Source organism: Falco cherrug, chromosome 19, assembly GCF_023634085.1.
Source record: "Falco cherrug isolate bFalChe1 chromosome 19, bFalChe1.pri, whole genome shotgun sequence".
Classification (NCBI taxonomy): Eukaryota; Metazoa; Chordata; class Aves; order Falconiformes; family Falconidae; genus Falco; species Falco cherrug.
This window is the reverse complement of record NC_073715.1, coordinates 814,743-821,105: the sequence shown is the minus strand read 5'-3', so window position 1 is coordinate 821,105 and position 6,363 is coordinate 814,743. Positions and strand designations below refer to the sequence as shown.

General features: G+C 50.7%; 1 pseudogene; it reads left to right on the top strand.

Moving 5' to 3' along the window:
- Nucleotides 1–1,125: 1,125 nt before the first annotated feature.
- On the top strand, nt 1,126–2,059 carry LOC129734278 (olfactory receptor 14C36-like; annotated as a pseudogene).
- The last annotated feature ends 4,304 nt before the right edge of the window (nt 2,060–6,363 follow it).

The window sequence follows — 6,363 nt, the reverse complement described above, 5'->3', positions numbered from 1 at the left end:
TTCCTGGTCCAGCAGAGCAGCAGTAGGGATGAAGTGCATCTCTCCTGCTGCCACGGTGCCATTTCTCGCTGAGCACAGCCTGAGGGTGACTGCCCTGCACTGCTGCTGTCTGGGAGGTGGTGTGCCGGGCTGGGGAAGGGGAAGGAGTTCCCGAGTGTCCCTTTGTCTCTCTCCTGGCCTTGCTCAGATGCTATTGGCATTGCAGACAGGCTCTCTGGCAAGAGGGGTTTCAGCTGCCGGCTCAGGCGCAGACCTTGTGGGTCCTCCTGTGCAGACATGTCCTCAGCAAGGAGGTGTCCCAGCTTTCCCCTAACCGATGATGCTGTGGGCAATGCAGTCTGTGAGGCCGGGGAAGGAGCTGACTCTCCTGCAAGAACTTGCCATGGTCAAGACACTTGACCACCTACTTCGGGTGTCCACCCAAGATGTATGTGCCTGCCAGGGCACACGGTGAGCCCTGGGTGTCCTTGGATAGCAGTGTGGTGCTGAGCCTTCGGTAAGGGATGAGGCATTCTGTTCTCTGCAGTGGATCCCTCTGCTCTCAGCAGTGCCTGGCTGCTTGTCAGGGTAACATGGCAGTGTGATCACTCTCCATCTAAGAAAGGAGCAATTGCCGGACAGCTGGGAAGGAGAGGGATGGAGAGAGCAGAGTCCCTGCCTCTGCCCTCAGGCACAGACAGTGCCCTTGCCTCTCAGCACTCACTCTGCTCTCCCTGAGCACAGCACAAAGCCCTCCTGACCTGACTCTGGCCATGGCCGTTGCTCAGCACGGGCAGAGCCGATGCTGACAGGCCCTTCTGCGCTGGGAGCAGTTTGGGCTGAGCCAGTGCAAGGCCAGGACTGGCCCCTGCCCCCACGGTTCCCATGAAGCCCCTGCTGCAGAGCAGGGCTCACTGCTGGGCAGCCAGCGGGCACAGCCCCTGCTCCTCACAGCACACTCGGCCAGCACTCAGCACAGCTCCAGCCACGGCTCGGAAGGGAGCTCTCCTAGGAACGGCAGAGGGGGGGCATGGGGCAGCGGGGGTGCATCTAGGAGAAACAGCTTTCACTTGCCTTAACAGAAGAATTGCCTGACTTGTCACTACTTTTCCTCCATGAGCAGGTCCCCATGCCCAGAGGCAGCAGATGTCCAACAGCAGCTCCATCTCCCAGTTCCTCCTCCTGGCATTGGCAGACACGCAGGAGCTGCAGCTCTTGCACTTCTGGCTCTCCCTGGGCATCTACCTGGCTGCCCTCATGGCCAATGGCCTCATCATCACCACCATAGTCTGCGACCACCACCTGCAAACCCCCATGTACTTCTTCCTACTCAACCTCTCTGTCATCGACCTGGGCTCCATCTCCACCACACTCCCCAAAGCCATGGCCAACTCCCTCTGGGACACCAGGGACATCTCCTACGCAGGATGTGCTGCACAGCTTTACTTGATTGTCTTTTTCCTTTCAGCGGAGTGTTCTCTCCTCACCGTCATGGCCTATGACCGCTACGTGGCCATCTGCCAGCCCCTGCACTACGGGACCCTGCTGGGCAGCAGAGCTTGTGTCCACATGGCAGCAGCTGCCTGGGCCAGTGGGTTTCTCTATGCTGCGCTGCACACGGCCAATACACTGTCACTGCCGCTCTGCCACGGCAATGCCCTGGGACAGGTCTTCTGTGAAATCCCACAGATCCTCAAGCTCTCCTGCTCACACACCTACCTCAGGGAAGTGGGGCTTATTGTGATTAGTTCCTGTTTAGTCTGTGGATGTTTCATTTTCATTGTTCCGTCCTACGTTCAGATCTTCAGGGCTGTGCTGAGGATCCCCTCTGAGCAGGGACGGCACAAAGCCTTTTCCACGTGCCTCCCTCACCTGGCCGTGATCTCCCTTTCTCAGCACTGGCATGTTTGCCCACCTGAAACCCCCCTCCATCTCCTCCCCATCGCTGGACCTGGTGGTGTCAGTTCTGTACTTGGTGGTGCCTCCAGCAGTGAACCCCCTCATCTACAGCATGAGGAACCAGGAACTGAAGGACGCACTGAAGAAGCTGATGCAGTCAGGTGTCTCTCAGCAGCACTGAACTGCCTGAATCTCCTCACAAGGCATTTCCTGGTCATCTCTGGAACATCCTGTGCATTTAGCACTTTTAACATCACAATTGTGTTTCTCCTAGAATGTTTGCATGCACTCCACTTCCTCAAAGGAATGAACACAGCCTGCCTGACCCAGAGGCTTTTGTACGTTTGCATCCAGGATGGTGCAGCTGGACTCCTGTGTCACATCTCTGTAATTTAAGGGGCTTGTGTAGTGAAGATATCTATCAAGTTCCCCAGAGAGTAAAGCACCAGTGTAGAGCTCAGCTGTGTGAGTGTGCAAAGTTGGGGCAAATAACAGGGTGGGGGCACACGGCAGGGTGTCCTGGTGTAAATCCTTGGGTCACGGTGAAGGAAGCAAGGCAGTAATCGGGTGGGACACAGGGCTCTGCTCAGTGCCATGTTCCCTGGATACCCAGGGGAAGCTGCCCCAGGTGCCCCAAGATGTCCTAAGCATCAGTCGTTTCCTTTGCTTGTTGTACACCCCAGTCGCTACGAGGAACATTTGCTGCATGGTCAGCTCTGTCACCCTTAGTGGCTCAGTGATACCCAACTCCATTGCAACTCTAAATGTAAATGGAGCCACTTTCCTCCTGTCACTGGTTACACACAAGTCCCATAGCTCTTGCCACAGTTGGCCACTCAGCCAAGGCTGTGGTCAGACATCTCCAAATAGATCATGTCCTCACGGCTTTGCTTTGACAAATAGTGAAGTAAACCACTGACGGAGATCCCACCAACTGGCCTGGGTCCAGTCTTTCACTCTCGATGTTATCTCAAATAAACCCCAGTTTCTCAGCCTCTCCTTGTCCATAACACGATCCAGGTCCCAACCATCCTTCTGGCTTCTGCAGGACTTGCTCCAGTCTGGCAGGGTCTTTCTTGTGCGGGGGAGCCCCACTGTGGGCTCAGCAGTCCTGATGTGGTCCTGTGGAGGGTTAACCATGGCCAGCACCCAGCCAGCCACCCAGCTGTTCATCTGCTCCCCTGACTCAACAGGACAAAGGGAAAAAATAAACCAGTGATGCTCCTGGGTCAAGGTACAGGCAGAGAGACTACTTACCGATCCCTGTCATAGCCAAAGATGTGTTGTCTTGCCAAAGATCAATTTCATTCATTGCCAATTAAAACAAGATGTTGATTGTGAGAAACAATGACCAAAACATTGAAGACCATTCCCCAGTTTCTCCCAGGGCTAAATTACTCCATTGATCCCAATTCACCTACACAAGCACACCCTGAGAGGTGTAGGGGGGATGTTGAAGAGGGTTGATGGCACAGGAAACCGCTGCTGCTCCTTCCTCGTCACACTTCTGCCCTGCTCCAGCGTGGGTCCTCTCCATAGACCCTGCTATCTTTGCGGTCAAGGGTATGCATTGTTCATTTCATTCTGTCTTGCTTGTGTCCTTGAAACTCAGAGAATGACAGAGAACGTTGACATTGGAAGGGACCTCTGGAGATCACCCAGGGAAACCCGCTAGGAGAGGCACGGCCAGCTGCAGGAGTGGTCTGGAAACTAGGACCATGCGCGGCAATCAGTTAGCTGAGGGGAATGTGCTCAAGCTTGTCTAGACAACAATTAACATGATGAGGCATGTTTGCAGAGCACAGGGGAGTGGGAGACGGATGGCACCAAGCTTGGCGCCAAGGAAAGGTAACACCTTGCTGTTGATTGATGGTAGTTAACCACCAATCAGGGATTGCCTAGTATGCAAGGCTTAGCTTCAAGAACCAATTAGTTTAAAACGCGCAGCTTCTGAAAGTGTATAAAAACGCGTGCTTCTGTACAATAAATTGACATTTGCTTGCATCAAGCTGCGTCCCGTCTCTTCATTTGCCGCAAATTGGTGACCCCGACGTGATGCGTTTAAGGCTCTGACATGAAGGGCTCTCGAATCGCCTATCTGATCGACATGCAGCGAATCCCACAGACCTCTGAATGATCTGCTGAAAGGAAGCAGGAGCCGGCCTGAAATCCCTCCGGAGGTGAGAGGTGAGCTGTGGGAAATCCGTAACGGGGAATCAGGCTTCGTCCCCAGAAAGAGACGTATATGGACGCATAAAGGGTCTTCTAGTCAGATCCGGGTGTCCGTGCCTCAGTCTCCTCAAATGGTGACCCCTATGGTGGTGTTCCCAAGCCTTGGAACAATAAGGACGGAACTGGTCTGTACAAAAAGACAGCTCGTGGAAGAGGGCTGCGTTCTGGAGGAGACATCTTGGCTGAACGATCGTCTTGCTGGCTGGACCAGGCGGACAACCTAAACCCCGAGGATAACACCTGTATGCATCGAGACAGGTGAGCAGCCAAGAAACTTTAGAGACTTTGAAAGAATGAAAGTGTGTACATACAGCAGCCAATTGTATGATGCTGCCGCGGAGGGGAACTCCGTGTCGGGAATGCATTTAACATCTTGGTGGCAAATCCTGACTACTCTTTGCCAAGTGTGGACTAATTCTACTAGCGGTGCTAAACCAGAGGAAGCTGTAAATTCCACCGACAGCGTGACTCTTCTCAAGACACCGTCAGCGATGGCGATTCTGTCCACACCTCCTCTGCCCCCAAAGCTCCTGTCACTGATTGCAGCGACCCTCACAACACAGGACCAAGCACGGGAACAGGACAACTCGGACAATGATTTTATTGACACTGATAAACCTTTTGATCCAGGTCCTATAGATCTGGAAAAGAGCTAGACCTTTCCCCCATCCCCTTGTCTCTCCTGATGCATTGATTGTATTTTTGGGGAGGGTGAAAGGGAGTGTGAGGGATTGGTGGCAGGAATGCAAGTGGGAATCAGTTCAGTGATGGGTTTGGGGAGTTGCTAGGGCATGTTCAGTATTTTGTCAGACAAATCAACCTGCAGAGTGGCAGCCTGTGCAATACGAGGCTGTTAAAGGGTTAAGCAAAGCAGTGCGGGAAGGGAGGATTTATAATGCATTTGCTATGTCCCTTCTTGAAGTGATGGCAGAGCCTTATACACTCACACTGCATGATTGGAAGTTACTGCTTTGTATGGTACTAACTGATACAGTATATGATGTGGTTATTTGATTTTTGTGAGCTACCTGTAGTGGCCTTGACTGAAAACCTTAATCGGGGAATTGCTGTTAACTATGAGCAGATAGCTGGAGCAATTAACTGTGCCGATTCTGTGACTCAGGCAAGGTATGCCAGGGACAACTGTTTGCAAATGAATGAGATGGCTATTAAAGCAGTCAGGGTGCGGGAGTCTTGCCACAGTCTTGCAGGGTCCTAGAGAGTCACTAACTTTAATACTAACTTGATTGATTGGCTTCAGAATATTTTGCAACAAGTCGAACTTCAGGAAGCTCAAGGGTTGCTTTTAAAACAACTAGCTGTGATAATGTCAATGAAAATTGTAAACGGGCAACTTTCACAATCGCAACCCCAACATGTGTCAAATGATTGTAACGCAGAACTCACAGCAGACTGTAATTCTCAGGCTGAGTTCTGGAATGCAGCATAACACATTTTTGCTTCTCTAATCTCTTCTGTAAGAATAGTACACGCTCTTAACTTGCTTAGTAAATTAGGCTGCTAGCTTGCTAAACAAAGTAATACTACAAATACTAATTTTTTTTTCTGGCGTATTAACAGATGTTGATTCTGTCCATCATATGTTGCTACAGAACCGAGTTGCTATTGATTTTTATTATTAGCACAGGGACACAAGTGTGAAGACTTTGGTAGGATGTGTTACGTGAATCTGAGTGACCACTGTGAATTAATTTACAAAAGTATACAAAACTCAAAAGCCTTAAAACAAAGATCTGCAGCAGAGCCAGGGGTGGGATGCCGTTGGTCTCTTCTCACGGCTGGGAAACTTTGGGCCATGACTCAAAAGTATTACAGGATTTATTATAATTATCTTTAACCACCTTATTGATGTTTGCCTTACGTCTCCCATACCTTTTTTTCCTGTATTCAGTGTTTAGTTGATTGTAACATAAATCAGGTCATGGTCACCCAGCTACACACAACCTTTGCCTTGTCGCAATTAACAAGCAAAAAAGAGGAGGATAGAGAATGCCTGAAGAGAGATGTAGGAGAGGAAAATGAGAATATTTGACCTAACAAGAGATGAGAGAACAGCTGGGTATTGTGAAGGAGACTAGGAAAGATAAACATGGTTATTTAGTGTTTAATAGGTGTCTGCATACTTGTAGTGATATAGAGCTAAGTAACTACATGAACAATTTCTGCCCTGAGCCTGGTGGAGCATACAGCTGTGGTTTGTGTCCGGGCTCAGAGATGTAAATAGAGGCTTCT